The 21,213-nt window shown below is 40.0% G+C and overlaps 1 protein-coding gene across 9 annotated transcripts in view; it reads right to left on the minus strand.

Moving 5' to 3' along the window:
- The window catches only part of BACH2 (BTB domain and CNC homolog 2), a 351,992-nt gene that overhangs the window by 258,513 nt on the left and 72,266 nt on the right, over positions 1 to 21,213 (minus strand). For 5 of the 9 annotated variants that reach the window (XR_011019318.1, XM_068231163.1, XM_068231166.1 and 2 more), the window contains exon 2: positions 14,964 to 15,093. The exons of 1 other annotated variant lie outside the window; for it this stretch is intronic. The gene's annotated coding sequence lies outside the window, so the exon portion shown is untranslated. Of the gene's footprint in view, positions 1 to 14,963; positions 15,094 to 17,472; positions 17,617 to 18,195; positions 18,251 to 21,213 lie in introns of those variants that run through there. 3 more of the 9 variants (XM_068231167.1, XM_068231164.1, XM_068231165.1) reach the window with 3 other exon arrangements.

Here is a 21,213-nt window from a genome sequence, read left to right on the forward strand (position 1 = left end):
CTCTGAGGTCGGCAGGACGCATTGCGTACATTTTTACGCATTCCCGCTAGTGCAGGAACATTAACACATACATTTTTACGCGCTACGTGAAAAAATGTATGTAAAAATGTATGCATTGAATCAGTAACGCGAAAAAATGTATGTAAAAATTTACGCATTGAATCAGTTACTGATTCAATGCATACATTTTTACGCATTGAACCAGTAATGCGTAAACATGTATTTGTTAATGTTCCTGCACTAGCGGGAATGCGTAAAAATGTACGCAATGCGTCCTGCCGACCTCCGAGGTCGGATGGCTGATGATAGCTTGTAAAGAATAAATGCTCTACCTGATAATTTCGCCGCTCTGGTGTGCCTTTTTTAGTGTTTTTTTTTATCCATTATTGCTCCAGGAAAAAAATCAAATATGGCCGCCGGCTCATATCCCTTCTGCTTCCGGGTTATGAGTTGTTCTGGATGTGCGGTCTAGGCTATATGAGACTAGGCTGCTATCTAGGCTATATGAGAAAGGCTGCTGCAGCCTTTCATCTGTGTGCTTTCATTTTGGTATGATGTGCAGCTGCCTGTAGGAAGTGTCTCTCATAGGAATGAAACTGCAGTCATCATCAGTATCTATGCAGACAGAGTGCACACAGAGCACACAGATCATATTGCATGTTGCTCTGAAAACTTGTCTGTTTCAGAGCTTCTCTCTCAGCAGGAGCAGCCCCTCCCATGTCATCACAGCTCTCAGTATGCAAAGCAGGAAATCTGAGCCAGGAGGTGGCAGGCTTGGGCTTGAAAAGAATCCACAGAAGAGTGACTCCGCTATAATGATTCCAGGTCAAACCTAGACTGAGCCAGTCAGGGATTCTTATCACAGCGGCTAATAGACTAATTAAGCAGATAAGAATGAAACTAAAAGCAGGGTAGGTGTTTACTGTCATGTTCCCACTGATAAATGTAATAAAATACATGAGGGTGCTTCCTCTCTGGTTCCCTTTAAAGAAATCACCCTTCTGTAATATTACACCTGTAAACCTGATCTGCATACTCATTGGTCATTGATCCAGGAAGCATTAGGAGTAGATGATCAATATGACAGCAAGTGAATTGGTATTTTTAAAATCCCTCTCACTACAGGTGTCATTCAGCGATCTCTTTTAGGCTACATTTATTATTTTACACAGCATTTATATTTCTCACATAGTATTCACGAAAAAAAAGAGCATCCACATATAAAAAGTAACTAAATAAAAAATCCTAGTTACAAAAAGAGTGCAAAAAAAAAAAATGCAGATGGCTATCAGTTGTTTTGTAAACATGCATTTAAAAACATCAGGTGTAAATGAGCCCTGTCATCAACATGGTTTGTCAGCTCAGATGCATTTTTGTGCTGGTGATATTACCACGGCTATCGCGGAAAAATCACTGTACACTCTCGCAATGTTTGATGCAACCATGATTAGCGTTTTTTAGCATTCTAATCGCAATCACTCTAAAATCGCAGAAAGACGCAGAATGAACCACGTTTTGCAATTGCCACTAATCGCGAATTGCCGGGGGATTGCCGGCAACCATGGCAGTGAGATCACTGCCATATAATTAGTATTGTGCTACCGCTTTAAAAAGTGCTAGTGATTCGGCGATTAGCAGTAATCCACCAGTTGCATCACATACAGTGAGGCCTGCAGTAAATGAAAAGTATGCTTCACTGGCAGTGTTTACATGCCCATTATGCTCTAACACACTACATGCTCTGCGTTGGTATACTGCAGTCCATTGGATGCACTCTGAACGCTGCATAGACTTACAATTGCACTGCGATACTGTGTGTTAAAATTCCTCTGTTACACACCACAACGCCAAATTGTAATGTCTATCTATCCATCCATCCATCCATCCCTATATACACGGTCTGCTCGTGTTATTCACAACATCCAAGGTCTTTTTCCTGTATTCAGTCTCCTTTTTGCCTGGTTTCACCAGTTCAGTTCATTACACATTTCAACTTTGTGCCACAATGAAAATCACAAAGCAGGCAAAGATGAAACTCGAACTCCCAGTTAAAACTATTAGCACAACGGAGCTAAGAAAAGCAAATATTCTGACAGATTTTTAGTTTGCAAAACTAAAACTGTGTTCACACACTAGGCGGAAACTCAAACGAGGCGGGCGATAATAGCCTCTGCTGAGAATCCAGCTTGTGCACAGCAGATCCCAGCAACTGCTCGAATTGCTTTGGCTGAGAGCATGGTTCTCCCCAGGGTCCCGTGTGATGTCACGTCGTCAGCCTGTAGGCTAGTGAAGCATCTGTACAGCCCTGGCCATATAATGTCACCCGAGGGATACGTTTGCAAGCTCATGCCTCGTATTTGTATTCAAGGCTTACAAAGCAGTTACAAAGCAAGAACATCCATGTGGCAAAAATTCTGCTGAAAGTTTAATTGCGACATTTTACTCCTGATGTTCTGCAGACTTCCAAGAAGAGACAAGGTTATCCTTCATCTCTGTGATGGTGAAGTATTTCAGTGTGAGCTCTAATAGAAATCGTTAGTAAAAAAAAAAAATCAAGTGTTTATTTCATCATGGGACCAGCTTTCAGTTAAACATGCATGCTATAGTGAGCAATGTTTATGCATGTTAATTATTATTTTAGTATTTATATAGCGCCGACATCTTCCGCAGCGCTGTACAGAGTATATTGTCACTAACTGTCCCTCAAAGGAGCTCACAATCTACTCCCTACCATCGTCATAGGTCTATGTATGTATTGTGTAGTGCATGTATCATAGTCTAGGGCCAATTTAGAGGGAAGCCAATTAACTTATATGTAGGTTTTTGGAATGTGGGAGAAAACCGTAGTGCCAGGAGGAAACCCACGCAGATACGGAGAGAACATACAAACTCCTTGCAGATGTTGACCTGGCTGGGATTCGAACCGGGGACCCAGCGATGCAAGGCGAGAGCACTAACCACTACGCCACCGTGATGATACGACTCTACAAACCATACAGACATATATGGAATCACTAGACTCATTTATAGTAAAAACATTTATTGCAGCTATAAAACTTTTAAACCATTCATTCACTCCCCTCTACATACATCAAACAATGCTTAACCCTCCAATGCCCACAAGAGCAAGACTAGAGAATGAAGGGCTTAGCAGGCTTACCAATATTTACGAATAGGGATGGTCAATGAGGTGCAAATAATTGCGAGTTACATAACTATGCTAATTCTGTATGCAAATTTATACAGCATGAAAATGAGCCAGTTAAGTGGTGAGATTCGATTCATTTTCAAGCTGCATTAATTTGTACACATAACTTGCATAATCCTGCATCAATCCGCAAGTATGTGCATCTCATTGCCCATCCCCATTTATGAATGATTTTCTCAGACTTCATGTCAAAATGTCAGCCTACAGCCGTAGTAACATGAAGCATTATACATGGCTCAGTGCATGTAGTCGACTCATGTAGTAAAACCTGGGTAAAAAGATCTGAATTAGATTATTTATCTGCACGATTGAAGCAAAAAATTACTCTAACATGCAAACCGACATCACCATGAACTGGTACAGCTGTTGCTCAACTGAATCACTTAATAAAAGTTGGGATTACAAACCCCGCATACTTTTGTGGAATTATCATATTAAACAAAAAAAACAAAAACAAACGGCCCATATTAAGGTCAAAACATAAATACATAGAAAGAAAAAACCTAAAAAACAAAAACTCTACTCTATCTCCACGGATGTGACAATAAATGCAGGACCACGGTAGCCAACCAACATCTAAATGCAAGAAAGGAAAAGATACGTTCAATGCCTAAAGTCCAATGCTTTATTCTACATCAAAATATAAAAAAACCACTTGCAGCAAAATTCAGCTGACAGGTTTCAGACTGAACTGGTCCTTACTCAACATACTGGTCTACAATGGCACAGCAAGATCTTTCATGATAAATACAGACAATGCAATTTCCTCTCTGATTGATGGGAATTAGCCGTTTTTTTCCCCGACATGTGCAATCTGCTCCCATTGGATAATGGGATACATCTTCAAGTAAAAGTTAACATGGAAAAACTCGATCTAGTTATCGATCGGGAGCAGTTTGGACATGTACACCATTTCCCATCAGATTACTCATCATTTGGATAGGAAATGGAATCGTGTGTAGCCAGCATTAAATACTAGATTCCACCCAAACCACACAGGGGAACTCCCACTGAGTGATGATCAAGACTAAAATACAGGATGCACGATAAAAGAGCATAAAATTATATTAAAGAAATGCAGGCAGAAAAAAAAGTCAATTAAGGAGACGTTCCCAAATGAAAGATCCAGTGAGTTTCTCTTGCAAGCAATAATTTATGTAAATCCCCTACTCGCTTATAAAAAAAAACAAACAAACAAAAAAAACCCTTTCAATCCCCTGAAAGTAAAGGGAAGACATGCCCTACTGGTGAGCCATAGCAAAATGTTTGGCAGGCATTAGACATATTGGAAGTGAGCCAAGCTGGACCACTATATTACTCTGCTACTTGTTGCATGATATAATGTATATCTCATATTTAGTATTACAGTTAATATGCAGTCTAATTGGAAATGACCTGCCTTTAGCTGTAGATGCAACTACATCAGAAGGGGTTTGAAAAGAGCAATACTAACACGAACTGCCGCCATACTTTAACCTTTAACAGACAACCAATTAGTTCCTGTATTGCCAGAGAAGGAGAAATAAAGTAGATTTATGAAATAGGTCTACAGTTTATGTATATTCCTTACTATAGGTGTTGATTTGTGATATTTCACAGTGACATAACTGAACTACACTTCCAAATCCCTGGTGGTGGGAGCACCGGGGCTCATCTGCCCTTCCCCTATTCGTGCTTCATGGGGATTTGGGAGGTCCCAGGCGGGGATTTGGAGGTCCCAGGCAGGGGCAGAGCTTGGGCCCCTGCCATGCACACCAGTGTTTGTGTTCTACACTTTTAAAGGTTTCCGTTTTTTATCACCACCTATAGTGAGGAATATACACAAATAGAAGAAATTATTCATAAACATCTACTGGCTCTACAGTAGGATGACAAAAATGACAGTGTCCTACTTCAGGATGTGAGGTTCGTGTCTACACAGGCCCCTACACTTGGGAATATATTGTACTCTGGCAATTTTGTTAATTTCTAGGAAAAGACTATTTTTTAAAACAACAGATGAGACATGTTTGTAGTTTCATGTATACTACTGTTCAGGCCTGCAGAGAAACATTACCAATAGGTAGAGGCAGTGAGGAGACCAAATGGAGGGGTACAGTGGTCTGGTGCATATATAGCTCTATCACCTTAGGAGCACAGTGGAAGTTCACAGCGGGGCCTTGAAGTGCAATGTAATGACTGTATTCTTCACTGTATGCGATGCAACTTACATATAATATGGGATGCAACTTTTCCCCTCCATAGCATTCATGTTTTTTGTTTTTTTTTTAGCTTCAAAAATACTTTATTCGGTATCACCTATACAAATAAGTAATACACCGTATCATGCCAAACATTAAGTAATTATCCAGTTAAAATGGCAGAAAAAATAAAACATCATGGGTGATAACACAATTTAAAGATATAGTTAGAGAAACTGTGACTAACATTTCAACCAAACCAGATGATATTTAGGGTATCAGAATGTACTGTAAATATCAGTATAAATCTAATGATGGACAGATCAGTATACAATAATATAAATTGGGTAAATACACTGGAGCAGATTGAGCCTAAGTGACTGACTAGCATTCAAAATTGAACTAGGGTTCCTGATGACTGGTGACGTAACCTTTTGAAGCCAGGGTTGCCGAATTTTATCAAAATGATAAGGTTGGTTTTAATCTTTTCATTAAGCATGGTTTCATGCATTTTTTTTCTAAGACACACCTATAAGAGCGTTTGCTGGTGCCATTGAGACACTATATACCGTAGGGTTTTTTTGTGACGTTAGCTGCGAATTGCACCAACTTGTGCAGAGCGTGAGGAATATCTTTTTTTTTTTTTTTTTTTTTACACTGTGAACGCAACCCAGCACCCATACTGACCTTGGCCTAAATTATTACAGTTGCAGCTCTAATATCTTAAAGAAAACCTGAACTGAAAATTAAAAGTCAAAATAAACATGCACAAGTCATACTTACCTCCCGTGTATTCTACTTCTCAATCTCTTTCTCCTCTCCTGCGTCCTGTTCGTCCACTGTGATCAATGAAATTCTCTGTCCTCCATTTTGAAAACGGCCATTACTCCATAACAGCTTTCTGGTCAACACACAGTTAAACTGTAACATCGCCCACTTGAGCCATGGGGAAACATGGACACATCAGTTCTCCTCTCAGCTATAACTGACAGCAACCGATATATTTCAGTTCTGACAAAAGGTTTTCAGAACTGGAAGGGATCATTGTCAGAAGAAAATGGTGAGCTTCTGAGAGGAACTGATGGCAAGGTAACTATGTAATGTTCATTTGAAGTTCCCTTGTGTGTTTATTTTAAATCATTTTACTCAGTACAGGTTCCCTTCAACAACACCTAAATTACAGAGGTGTGGCTCCCCTGAGCTCCAGAATGGGCTCCAAAGTCACCTGATCCCTTTTATACAATCAGTGAAAAAGTGTTTCTGAAGAATGAGCATTACTGTGCTTATGAGTATTTTTTTATGTTCTAGTGATGCTTTTAAGGAATGGTGACGTAGTAAAGCAGTGCAGTTTGTTTACTTTATTAAAATGTATCAAACCTTAAGGATAACTTAAACATTTTCTGTAAAAAGGAATGCATGGGTTAGTGAACTAAAATATGGGTTCCATCAGCAAAATTATGATGGGATGGATTTACAAAAACACTTTTAAAGCAAATTATGAGAGAAAAAAGGGTCTTTCACATCTATGGTTGTTATCTAGACATGCTATTCTCGGTATTGTAGGATTAAAGTTGATCATCATACTAAGAATCATTCAGGATCTTTTTATTTCGCCATGCTTGATGCATTTGTAAAATGCTTATTTGCATGATGGGGAAAAAAAAACAAACAAACAAAAAAAACTTACAGGTACGGTACTTTAGGTTAGTGTACTGGTATATGCATTTTAGATCCAGTTTTCTGTTACAACTACCTTACTGAATGGCAATCTGACCTCAAACTGAAGTCAAAAGCCTGTGTATGCTACCCCTTATGTTTATTTGAATGGTGGAAACATGCTTTTCTGTAACACAAATGAGAGGATTTGTAAAGGCTCATAAAAAATGCAGAATATGTTTTTGTGCAAAACACATCTTTGCCGCAATCTTTTAGCTACTGCTTTCTCAGAGTGCCCACTCTGAAATGTTGGTTAATCTTAAATGTCAGAACTTACAGCCCAATAAGGTATGAGATTAGGTTAAGCTTAGCATCTTTGTGATCCCATGCCAGATGCATGTTGATCGTGTGCTCCTGAGCTATCTTCTAATCACTTAGATTGGCTGTTAGAACAGTCTTTTCTTCTGAAAAACCAACGAAAGCACTATGAATGGCAGGTCATCCCTTGATATAATGCTTCTCTCTGCTCAAGCTGTTAACAGAGACAGTTCAAAGCTGGGTAGATAAAAAAAAAAAAAATACAGAAACCAAATACATTTTTCGGCGGGTGTCTTGTCAAAGCTCATTTTGCACTAAGCGGTGTTTTGCTTTCAACTTACAGACTGCTTGCCTCAACTCAAATCTCAGTGTGACCACTTATAGGCTAGCTTAGCTCATCATTCCTTCCTCCGGCCTAGGGATAGGCACTCTCAGTGAGATGAACTGTATCATGGGAGGCTCACCTGTACTGCATTTTTAAGTGTGGAGTGTCTCAACAAGGAATTGTGTGCAGAACTGTTCTTTGGATTGCTGGTTGTAGAATGGCAGAACTACAATGGAGCTAAAATTGCACAAAGACAGTGCGGTTTATGGATGGCTTGAGCTGGTTGCATGACTTTTTATATCAATGTTCTTTGGAATTAAAAGGAGGCCTTTGTAGTTTTGATGGCAAAGCAATAAACATAAGACACCATCACTTAAAGGTTAAGAAATCTAATTTTTCTACAGACTTTCCAATTTTCTACCATACTACATCAAAAGCACAAGAAGGAATGCCGTATTGTAGTTTTGAAAGCTAATACGTATCTCAAGTGTTGACTGAAGCCTGATAATAAATTTGAACAAGTTTATTCCGTAAGGCAAAAAAAAAAAAAAACCCCACCAGCATAACAATCAGAATACATTCTAGAAAATCTATTTGTTGCTACTGGATACAGAGCTAAATGCTCTTCCACTAAGTCTGATTACATTTAAACATCATTTTGTAATCACTGCAAATATCCAGATATGGCCTGGCCAGATATGAGTCTATACGCTTCACGTCAGCTGATTCACACTCCACAACTAGGGATGGTCAATGAGATGCAAATAATTCCAAATGAATGCAGGGTTATGCAAATCTTATGCAGCTTGAAAATGAATGAACCAAATCCCACGTTAACCTTGTTCCATTGATTTACACTCACCTAAAGGATTATCAGGAACCCCTGTTCAATTTCTCATTAAAGGAATACTGTAAGGGGAGGGGGGGGGGGGGGGGGGTCGGGAAAAATGAGTTGAAGTCCCCGATGCACTGGCCCCGCCTCCGGTTCACTTCTGGAATTTCAGACTTTAAAGTCTGAAAACCACTGCGCCTGCATTGCCGTGTCCTCGCTCCCAGTGACGTCACCAGGAGTGTATATAGCACAAGCCCAGTATGGACTGTGCCTGAGCAGTACGCTCCTGGTGACGTCAGCGGGAGCAAGGACACGGCAATGCAGGCGCAGTGGTTTTCAGACTTTAAAGTCTGAAATTCCAGAAGTGAACCGGAGGCGGGGCCGGAGCATCAGCGAGTGGCTGCGCGGGCACAGGATGTCTGCGGGGACCATTAGAAGCCACGGGTAACTTCAACTCATTTCCCCCCGTCCCCCTACAGTTTTCCTTTAATGCAATTATGTAAACAACCAATCACATGGCAGTTGCTTCAATGCATTTAGGGGTGTGGTCCTGGTCAAGACAATCTCCTGAACTCCAAACTGAATGTCAGAATAGGAAAGAAAGGTGATTTAAGCAATTTTGAGCGTGGCATGGTTGTTGGTGCCAGATGGGCCGGTCTGAGTATTTCACAATCTGATCAGTTACTGGGATTTTCACACACACAACCAGTTGTAGGGTTTACAAAGAATGGTGTGAAAAGGGAAAATCATCCAGTATGCGGCAGTCCTGTGGGCAGAAATGCCTTGTTGATGCTAGAGGTCAGAGGAGAATGGGCCAACAGATTCAAGCTGATAGAAGAGCAACGTTGACTGAAATAACCACTCGTTACAACAGAGGTATGCAGCGAAGCATTTGTGAAGCCACAACACACAACCTTGAGGCGGATGGGCTACACCAGCAGAAGACCCCACCGGGTACCACTCATCTCCACTATAAATAGGAACATTTGCACTAGCTCACCAAAATTGGACAGCTGAAGACTGGAAAAATGTTGCCTGGTCTGATGAGTCTCGAAAGAGTCAGAATTTGGCGTAAACCAAATGAGAACATGGATCCATCATGCCTTGTTACCACTGTGCAGGCTGGTGGTGGTGGTGTAATGGTGTGGAGGATGTTTTCTTGGCACACTTTAGGCCCCTTAGTGCCAACGGGCTACCTGAGCATTGTTTCTGACCATGTCTATCTCTTCATGACCACCATGTACCCATTCTCTGATGGCTGCTTCCAGCAGGATAATGCACCATGTCACAAAGCTCGAATAATTTCAAATTAGTTTCTTGAACATGACAATGAGTTCACTGTATTAAAATGGCCCCCACAGTCACCAGATGTCAACCCAATAGAGCATCTTTGGGATGTGATGGAACGGGAGCTTCGTGCCCTGGATGTGCATCCCACAAATCTCCATCAACTGCAAGATGCTATCCTATCAATATGGGCCAACATTTCTAAACAATGCTTTCAGCACCTTGCTGAATTAATGCCACGTAAGGCAGTTCTGAAGGCGAAAGGGGGTCAAACACCGAATTAGTATGGTGCTCCTAATAATCCTTTAGGGGAGTGTATTTTCAAAGCATTAGTTTGCCTAATTTTGCATCAACTTAGATTTGAATCTTATTGACCATCCCTATCTATAAACACCCAATGGATTCAGAAAAAGCTAAATAAAGTAATAATAATATAAATAATAATAATAATAAACTCTGGAAAATTATGGCACATGAAAATCACATATTTCTATTGCATGAAAAGATCTTTAACCAGTTTGGATGAATCATGTGTGAATGGAAAACTTGATTAAAAAAAAAAATGCAGTCATTAAATTAGTTCAAAGATGAAGCATATGCTACTGATCAATAGTTTCATACATTCTGTGATAAACGATTCATTGCTCTTCTTTGATTGAAAGTAAGATACTTTATTGAACAAGATGTGGCCACTTTTAGCTTAACAGAAATACCAGTAACACTCATCCCACTGATGGGTCAGATCTGTCACTTTTATCCTTGTCCTCAACAAATGCCTAAACGTGGCAACACAGCACACTATTAAAGGGAACCTGAACTGAGTAAAATTATTTAAAATAATTACATGAGGTTACTTCAAATGAACATTACATCGTTACCTTACCATCCGTTCCTCTCAGAAGTTCACCATTTTCTTCTGACAATGATCCCTTCCAGTTCTGACAACATTTTGTCAGAACTGAAATAGATCAGTTGCTGTTAGTTATATAGCAGTTGTTGTCAGTTGTAGCTGAGAGGACAACTGATATGCCAGGTAATGTCCATGTTTCCCCATGGCTCAAGTGGGTGATGTTACAGTTTAACAGTGTGCTGACCAGAAAGCCATTATGGGGTAATGGCCATTTTAAAAATGGAGGACGGAGAATTCCCTTGATCACAGTGGATAAACAGGACGCGGGACAGGAGAAAGAATGAGGAGAAGGCTACACGGGAGGTAAGTATGACTAAGTATGACTTGTGTATGTTTATTTTGACTTTTAATTTCCAGTTCAGGTTTTCTTTAAGGCCACTTTTCCATGGACAGTTGATAAGCAGTGAAATGCCTCAAACTCTCACAACTGCTTGCTGAGCATACAGTTCAACTGTTCGTGGAAAAGAGGCCTAAAAGATCCAATTTTACACCAATTCAATAAAATTACAATTTCCCTTTTTTATTCGATAAAAGAAAAAAAAATTCGGGAGTGTTGGATTTTTATGATAATTTTTAATCAAAATTATATGCTGTGTGGTAGATTGTACAGACCCAAGCAATTTTTTTCTGAGTTTTCAATCATTTCTCTCATAATTGGGGAAAAATTTAACATGTGTGTGTACCACATTGTAACATTTCAAAAATCTGACCAATCAGTCAGAAAATAAACTGATTGCAATTCTTGAATTGAAAAGATATTTAAAAAAAAAATTGTATGGTATGTGGAGACCTTAAAACTTTCAATCAGATCAAGCACACAACCAACAACACTCTGAATATACCTGAAAATACACCAATGTGCCTGTTTTCACTAATTTTAGTATCCTTCAACAAGCACTATTCTCTGTAGCTCTGATCTATCTCCATGGTGACTACAAGTGTCGTTATGCAGTTAATTTAATTTATTTGCCTGTAACATAACAGGAGTATAAGTTCTATTTTGGGAAAATAATTACAAGTAAAAATGATCAGTGGTCACCATAGCGATGAACTGTTTCTACTGACTACAGGTCTACACAGCACCAGAGAATTACATAGGGAGAAGTGGATGCAGCGGATATCCATAATTCATTCATAGCAGCGGCAGCATCATCTGCAGTAATATGACCATATTAGGAAAAGCATGAAAGCAATGTCATCCTTTCTGTGAGTACTCCAGGCTAATATTAAAGATCGGGCATGAATTCAGGTATGGCTATACAGAAATCATTAAAACTGAAGCACAACATCATTGTAAGTAAAGGCGAGTATGGAACAATGGTATTACTTGCCCAATTGTTTTACGTGATGCAGCCATAATAGGGAAAGAGAAGCACTCTTCTAAAAAGTCACGTGACCTAGGGGTTTCTTATGAAAGCAGCAGCTGCCATAAGGCAGGATGCTGCTTCCTTAGCCAGTGAACAGCTCTCAGGTCTGATCCACAATGGCTGTGTTTTGCGGTGAGATTAAGTTTTTTTTTTTTTTTTAAACGCATCTACATTGACTTTTATGAAAATCGTGGCAAAAAATGTCCCAATTCTGAAGAATTGCAGCAAAATCAATTGCACAATTTTGCTGAGATTTTCATTCAAGTGAATAAGGATGCATTTTTCAAAACGCAGGCAGGGTGGAGCAGACCAGCTTTGCCAGAGCAGAGCTGTAATATGACCCAACTCACCTCCTCCATCTGCATTTAAAAGCTTAATGGACAACCATTGCTAAAAAAAGTGTAAAATGTAAAATGTGAACTGTATACAAATGTATAAAATGAACATTTGTTCCAGAGTTAAATGCACTATATATTTGTTTTTCCCTTCTATGTTGCTGTCACTTACCGTAGGTAATCTGACAGTTTTGGACTAGTCCTTAACTGCATTAGGAAACCGGAGAGGGTTTTCTTTATTCTCAAAAACACTAAGGGTTCGTTTACACTAGAGGCGCTTTTTCGTCTTTTTAAGCGCTGGCGATTTTTCAAAATCGCCCTGAAAGCTCTTACACCATGCTTTCCTATTCGCTACTTCAGATTGGGCCGTTCCGTTCTCTTTCCAATCTGAAAAGCGATGCATGGACCATTTTTGGGTCGATTTTGCGATAATGGGAGGTATAGGAAACGCACAAAGTGCTACAAAAAGTGCTTTTGCAACCAATTTTGTGGGCGTTTTTTCCCTGTCAATCTAAATGTGAAGTGTTTCCGGGATTTTTAGGTCCTTTTCCCTTTAAAAATAAGGCCTAGGACACTTAGAAATCGCAAAACGCCCAAATAAAAATGCCCAACGTGCAGAAATCGACAGGGATTGCAAAAAAAGTGTCAAAAACCGCCCAACGCGAACGCTATTGGAACGCAATGTGAACAAAGCCTTACTGAACAGAAGTGTTATGCCATGCCTTAACCTCTTGAGGACCGCAGTGCTAAACCCCCCTAGTGACCAGACCATTTTTAGTAAAATAGTCCACTGCAGCTTTAAGGCCAAGCTGCAGGGCCGCACAACACAGCACACAAGTGATTCCCCCCCCCCCCCCTTTTCTCCCCACCAACAGAGCTCTCTGTTGGTGGGGTCTGATAGCTCCCCCATGTTTATTTTTGTTTAAATAAAATATTTTTATTATTGTTTTTCTAATACAAACAACTGTTTCTTTAAATATTTTCCCTCCCTCTCCACAGCCAGCCAATCATGCCGATCGGCTGTCATAGGCTTCTGCCTATGACAGCCGATCGCTTTCCAGTGTCCCAGGGGGAAAGCCAAGTCACACGGCTGTCCCCAGTACAGCGCTGCTGCTGATCGCAGCGCTGTACAATGTATTTAGACAGCGGTTTCGCCGTCTAACAGTCTCCCAAGCCTGCGCGCAATCTCCTGCACTGCGAGCCCCAAGGACTTTACGTCGATCGGTGTTAGGCAGTCCTGGGGCTGCCGCCGCAGCAGCCACGCCCATCGGAGTGATGCGGTCGGCAAGCAGTTAAAGAGAACCAGAGATGAAGAAGAAATAGATTTATACATTCCTGGGGCTTACTCCAGCTCCATAAGCATAGATCGCTCCCACGCTGCCTTTCTCCGCTGCCTCTGTCCGCCGTTACCGGGTCCCGTTATTTCGTCCAGTCGACGCAAGCGCAGTGCGCTCCCTCCATACTGCACAGGCGCATGCGTACAGAGCCAGAGGGAGCCCCTGTGGATGCGGAAGACTGGTCGCGTCCGGCGGAAGTGACGGGACCCGGCGATAGAGGCAGCGGAGGACGGCGGCGTGGGAGTGATCCAGGCTTATGGAGCTGGCGGAAGCCCCAGATATGTATAACATCTTTTTTCCATTTTTAAGCTTTCCCTCGTCTCTGGTTCCCTTTAACTATGGAATCAGTATGACTGCCAATCGTACATGTCATATTTGAAAAGAAATTCTGGTCACAATAACTTGATGAGAAAGATGAATTTAATGACTGTTCTAATATATATCGGGTGTCCACTGCATTGGTTGCAAAGGACTACTTGGTCAATTGTGGTTGTATGCTGAAAAGAAGTTGTGCACCGCATGCTGAAAGTTGTGGGATTGCCTCCCCAACTTGCTGCCACCCTGCAGCCAGCTGAGCTGGTTCCACGCTCACACTCCCCACCAAATGAGTCAGTTATTTACTTACAGTAAATTTTTTTAAAAAACTGTTTTTTTTTCCTTCGGGGGTTGGGGGTGGTAGAGTATTTTGAATCTGTAGGTTTCAATGTAACCAGTGAGCTGAAAAGGCGTGGGCACCCCTTGATTTCTTGTATTATGCATTTTCTTGAAATTAATCTGTAACATAACAAAATGACTGACCTCAGTTGGCTCTCATGGAAGCAAACATTTGCACACTCATGGAGTAAAGACGTGTGAGTTCTTTTTTAGAAAGAAGAGCCTGACTAAATCCCCTCATCTTCATGTAATCACAAATGTAATTTGATCTCTCAGCTGTGTCAGCACAGAAATTCATCAGTCCTCAGCAGACACAGCTAATATGTAAAAACAGGATGTTAACCCTTTGTCTGCATGAAAGCAGGAAGAATACACACTGCAGATCTATTGCAGGAGTTCTGTAAATTGTAACAAAGAAATGTTTTTCTTTTAAGGTTATTATACTGTTGCTCATCTTTTAGAGCAGAAAGGAAGTTCTGAGTTCAGGTCCGCTTTAATTTACAATAGATTCATGTCATATAATGGCAGAATGTTACAGTTTGATTAGTATTTACCTGAAGTTGTCCCAAGAAGTAGTCATTGAATAGAACACCGTTCTCACAGTGCTGTCAAAATGTAGGTTATACTGTTCACAGAAGAAATCCTTCTTGTCCAAAATTCATTTTACCAAAAAGCATCAGTCACCTGATAAAAAGAAAAGATAAAAAGGTACATTTGTAGCCTCTGTGCTTTCCATAACATATATATTAACGTCATTAGGAGAAGTGAGAATCTCCACAAAGATGTCCTGGTAACTACCGTTCAATCTAACTGTGCATTTTTTTTTAAACGTACAGTATAATGTTCAAAGGAAAGTCACATTCAAGCACTGTATAAATATTAATGTGGTATTAATTGGAATGGTTGTGCAACTCAATCCAGTGTTTTTGCCGCAATTTTCATTCAAGTCGATGAGAACGTGTTTTTCAAAATGCAAACGCAGCGCAAAATGCAGCCTGTGCTCATGGTAGACTACCGACATGTATCAATATGTCATACCCACTTAGATACATGTATACCAGAGTGAAAAACTGGAATGCATGAAAAGGTGGTCATTATTTTTTCATAACATAGCCTCATCACAAATGCCTGGTAAGACTAGGTGGTGTTGTAATAGCTCTCCATCTAACACGATCATATTATGCAGAACAAGCAAATGGGAATTTGTAACCCAGAAATCTTGGCAGTGAACTGTACAGACAGCATGGACATGGGTATACACACACATCACCCTTTCAGTGGTGGGTTTATCGCAACAGGCATAGAATTATTTTAAGTCTCCATAACAGGATCAGCTAGGTAGTTCCAAATCCATATGCTTAGTATTCATCAGTCAGGGCTCTGATCAAGTCTGATTCTAGTGTATATTCAATCGTCATTCAAACTCTCATATTCCTAGGACCCATCACCAACATCACTGATTTCTTCAGGACCAAGTCAAAATTCTGAAAATCAACTAATTTGAAAAGCAAATCAATCAGCAGATTCATTTGCTGGTGACATACAAAACAAAAAAAACAAAACAAAACAAAACAAAACAAACAAAAAAAAACTTTAAAGCTTCTCATTGTCTCATTTTGTCAGATTGCTTGTTCATGCTCTAATCATATTCCACCTTGACTACTGTAACACCCTACTCTGTGGTCAACCAAAAACCAGACTGGTACATCTCCAGTCTCTACTGAACTCTGCTGCCTGCCTTATCCACCACTCCGCCCACTCATCTAATGCAGCCCCTCTGTGCCCATCTCTGGATCAGCTATCTATTACTGAAACTCCTCATGCTATCATACAAAGCTCCGCATCAGTTGGAGGATAAGGGAAAAGAGGAAGCCAGGAAGAGTAAAAAAAATAAAAAAAAAAAATGTATTAAAACCATTTGGTTTTAATACATTTTTTTTTTACTTACCTCAATGACAACAAATTCATATAGAATTAATTTTCATTAGTATATTTAAGGTGCCTTAAATGCAGCTACCGGTATTTAGACCTCGTTCACATTGCATTCCGCTGGCGTTAGCGTTCACGTTGGGCTTTTTTAAACAACTTTTTGATTCCCGGCGCTTGGGTGGATGATGCGTTTTTGTGAAAAGCGCTTTTCCCGATTTTTTTTTTTATTCACTTCCTGACACAAGTCAGGAAGTGAACTCTTTGACCTGGAAAAGCATAAATACAATGCATTATTTTTAAAAACGCAAACACAATTGATGCACAAAGCGATTTTGAGAGAGTTTGCGTTTTTCCTATACCTTCTATTGAGGCAAAAAGTACAGGCACCGCTTTGTTACACGCACAGTGCACGAACCACGCCAATATGAACCTTCTCATAGAGATTCATTGCACAAGCGTTGTGGGCAATTTTAAGTATCCCCTGCGCTTGAAAAGAGGCCGAAAATGCAGCTAGTGTGAACTAGCCCTTAGTGGCACTTTTATTTGGCCTGAGGAGGTGGGCGAGTCCCCACAAAACGCGTTGCCTGTGCTTTATACTAATAAAAATTCATTCTATATGAATTTGTCATTTGAGTTATTCGCATGCGAATTCGCATGAAAATTCGCATACCCAAACCTCATGCGAATTTCCTATTAAATACATTGTATGGGATTCGCATAGCGGTATGCGATATGCGAATTCTGATGGCTCTGCCATGCAAATTTTTTTTCTGCACAGAAAAACGCAAAGGAATCCTGACAAGTGGAAACAGTCCCATTCACTTGTATTGCTATGCGAATTTGCATGCGAAAAACGCATGCGAATTCGCGATAGTGGAAATGGGCCCTAAATGTTGAGTAAGAACCCCAGTAGGAAAAGACAGAACTAGTCATCAGTGCTTATTTTAAATAGACACCACTTCAAGTCCACATTACATAATCCAGAAATATTTTTTAACCAGTGCTGATCTATGTGAATGCCAATAATAATTCAACTGCAAAATTTCAACTGCAAAATGTCTAATCATTAATTTAAAGAGAATCAATGAGAGCAGAAAAGCTAGAGGAGGGTAAGCGTCATCCTTCTAAATATACTTTGCTTAATTAAACTGCAAGAACATGGACTCTGTTAAGTGTTCATATTGCTAAGGAATGCTGAAAGCAAGGAATATACATGGAGAGGTCTATGGCTGTCTAGTAAGCAGGTAGCGGTTGCCATGGAATCCAGCATGTTAACATACAAATCCAACACTTTGAGAAATACTGAAAATGACTGAGTAGGCGGTTGTGCAAAGATAACAGTTTTCTGTATCTCCAATTAGACTCAGTATTATCAAATAGTAGATGAGCATATTTTCATTGATTTAGAATAGTAGCCAAATGTTATCAAAAAGAAAATGTCCTATTTTTTACTAATATCATAAATGTTTAGTGCTACTACCGGTAACAGACTGGCTGACAGCATTAATTATCTTGCATGAAAAAAAACAAAAAAACCCGGATCTACTAATGCAGTGCCCGGCTTAGACGACAATATCTTACAGGATTTCAGGGATAATTTTCTGTCAAAGCCTAAATTACTTATGTGCATGAGTAGTGCAATACAAACTTTTAGCTTTATAACACAGGAAGTATAATGAAAACCCTGAACAGCAGAAAAAAGAAAAGGAAAAAAACAAACAAACCCATACATGATATAAATCTATAAAAATGATTTTACATTTACATGGATCCAATTTTTCCCTCTAGCTTTTTACAGACGGCATTGTATAAATAATGTCACTATCTCTCCTTTATTGGGGTTCACAATCTACTGACCTCATCTTAGTCTAGGGCAGTGATGGCTAACCTTGGCCCTCCAGCTCAAGTCCCATGAGCCATTGAAATACTGACAGCTCTAAGCATAACTCAGGGAGGCAGAGGCATGATGGGATTTGTAGTTTTGTCACAGCTGGAGTGCCAAGGTTAGCCATTGCTGGTCTAGGGCACCAACAAAAGGCAAAAATTGCAGAATGACATTTTGTCCCCAAAAATTGATGTCCACTGCGCCTGCAAGGCCCTGGCCACGTATACCCTTGTTCCCGCCGGCAAGAGCGTCCTGCACAGGCACAGTAACAAAAAACAAAACTGAGCTGTGGCAGGGGACCAGAGGATCGGTATGTAACGGTAAGGGCACAGGGTGGCTGCAGGGGGCCGGCAGAAGCCCCAGGTAAGTTAAACTTGCTTTTTTTAAATCGCTTTAGGTACCTTTTAATTTTAAAAAGATCTACAGACTGTTGATAAAAGAAAATGTGAAAGAGTGGTAAACATGCCCCTATGACAAATTTATTGAAATGCGTAAATGTCATCAAATTCAAGTTGAGCGTGTATTTAAAGGGAAGGTCCAAGCAAAAAAAAAAAAAATGAGTTTCACTTACCTGGGGCTTCTACCAGCCCCATGTAGCCATCCTGTGCCCTCGTAGTCACTCACTGCTGCTCCAGTCCCCCGCTGGCAGCTTTCTGACCTCGGAGGTCAGGGCCGAATTGCGTACATTTTTACACGTTCCCGCTAGTGCAGGAACATTAACACATACATTTTTACGCTTTAGTGGTGCAACGCGTAAATTTTTGTTCCTGCACTAGCTGGAATGCGTAAAAATGTATGCAATGTGGCCCTGACCTCCGAGGTCGGAAAGCTGCCAGCGGGGGACTGGAGCAGCAGTGAGTGACTACGAGGGCACAGGATGGCTACATGGGGCTGGTAGAAGCCCCAGGTAAGTGAAACTCATTTTTTTTTTTTTGCTTGGACCTTCCCTTTAAAAAAAAAGTTTGTGATTTGGAAATCATTGCATTCAGTTTTTATTTCTATCTTGCACAGTATTACAGCATTTCTGGACATAGGTATTGAAATATGTGCTGAACCCCATTATTTCTCTTGGTTTGGAATATTCATAGCTTGGTTGCCATTCAGCAAAACACCTGCAGCTGATATAAGCTCACTCTACATTTACATACATTCACACAGTTTTTTAGGAGACTCCTTCAGTTATTCAGCTTCATTAAACAATCATATGCTTCAGGAACATTCAAATTATGGGATAGTAATGCAGTCTGCTAACTGCTGCTCTACATAGTGCTTGTCATGTCCTCAGTCATTTTATGCATGTGTATGTATGTGGGTGCAAAGTTCCTGATGTATGGGTATTACACCTCAGTTATAAATACCTAAATCACACACACATCTAGGATATGGTATAGCCTCCCTTTTGGATGTCACATAGTAGATTTGCTAAATGATATTCACAGCTAAAGAGAAATATTTCAGCGTCACCATGGCGAACTCCAATAAGGTGTGGAGAAGTTGCAAATCTTTAAACCTTTGTCTATTTAGGTTTATTTGAAGGTGAAAATACCGTAAGCAAATCTCCTTCAGTAGTTCAACCGAGAGAGTATTAATTACACAGGGGAAACAGAAGTAGGGTGTTCACACATAAGTATGTCAGTCTCCACACATTTGATCACCAGAATGCTATTTTGAGTATTAGTATGTCTATGTAGCATCTGCTAGAATGCTTCAGTTGTCAACTACTACTGGAATTATGCTTTCACGGGTTAACCATTTTTCCTAGGTAACCAGACCTCTGAAATTCCCTGATGTTCCCGCTGTTCAGGTAGGTAGCTAAATAGCTAGATGGGGATCTAAGAGCAAAGATAGAGAAAGATCTGACAAGCTGAATTAAAAAATCAGATAAGCCTAAGGTAATCATACTACAATTTGATGTCGTTCTATCAAAAACTCGAGTGAAAATGCATCTGATATTTCCATATTACAAGACAGAATCAGAATATCTACACAACATTTTACCGTATGAATAAGATCATCCTCTATATTCAAAGGTGTAAAAATTGCTATCAACCAGGTCAAGCCATTTATTATTTTATGTAACAGAAAAACTCATGCTAATGATCACATTTTGAGTACTCTACGCTCGACTGATACATTAACTGAGATAATATTTTTATAGTACGATACTGAAGTTGTCATGTGTATGGAAAAAGTTATCCTAACGCCTTGAAAGCATTTAACAGTTTATTAAAAAAAAACATTAAAAAACAGAATATACTACACAAAGGTTCTGTTCAGACTTGTACAGGTGAATGAAAAAAAAAACTTCTGGAGCCAATCTATCCAAACAGGTATAAAGACACTATTGCAATATGCGTGCCTGTAGCCAAAGATACTATTTAGAATCCTGATTGGATGTTACATACAACTTCCCCACCTTTGCTCCAGTTTATCATTATTAATTAGTATTTAACCTTTCAAATGCTACTCCACAGTTGGAGTCTTCCGCACATAGAGTTATTCGATTACCATCTTAACCACACACTTCTGGTTATCAGTTTTAAATTCCGTTCTCCAGTGAGACGGATACCTTTGTTCAGCCATGGGACTTTCCACCTAGTATATGGATTTAAGGTCACTCTTCAGATTCCAGAAAAGGCGAGGATCAGAGAAGATGATAGAAATTGTACTGATACCATGTTGGCCAAAGGCTCCTTGGTTTTGTCTCCTGCCACAGATAAATACTGTCCGCCAAAAGCATTGCCAATCATAGGACCTCCTCAGCCAGCAAAAAAAAAAAAAAAAAAAAAAAAAAAATCTTCATCCAACCCTGCCAAATTACATCTGATGGTCTGAAAGCTGTTAGGTTACCCGTGCAAAGATTTTCTACTTTGGCATGAAAAGTTTCCCTTGCTAAAGCTGGTCATCAGGAGATACATTCATGTTTCACTAGCCTGTGGATCCTAAGTTACTGTCAAATGTTAATTTTGGACAGGTTTGCAAACTAGAGC

The sequence above is a fragment of the Hyperolius riggenbachi genome, chromosome 4 (genome assembly GCF_040937935.1).
Source record: "Hyperolius riggenbachi isolate aHypRig1 chromosome 4, aHypRig1.pri, whole genome shotgun sequence".
NCBI classification, from domain to species: Eukaryota; Metazoa; Chordata; class Amphibia; order Anura; family Hyperoliidae; genus Hyperolius; species Hyperolius riggenbachi.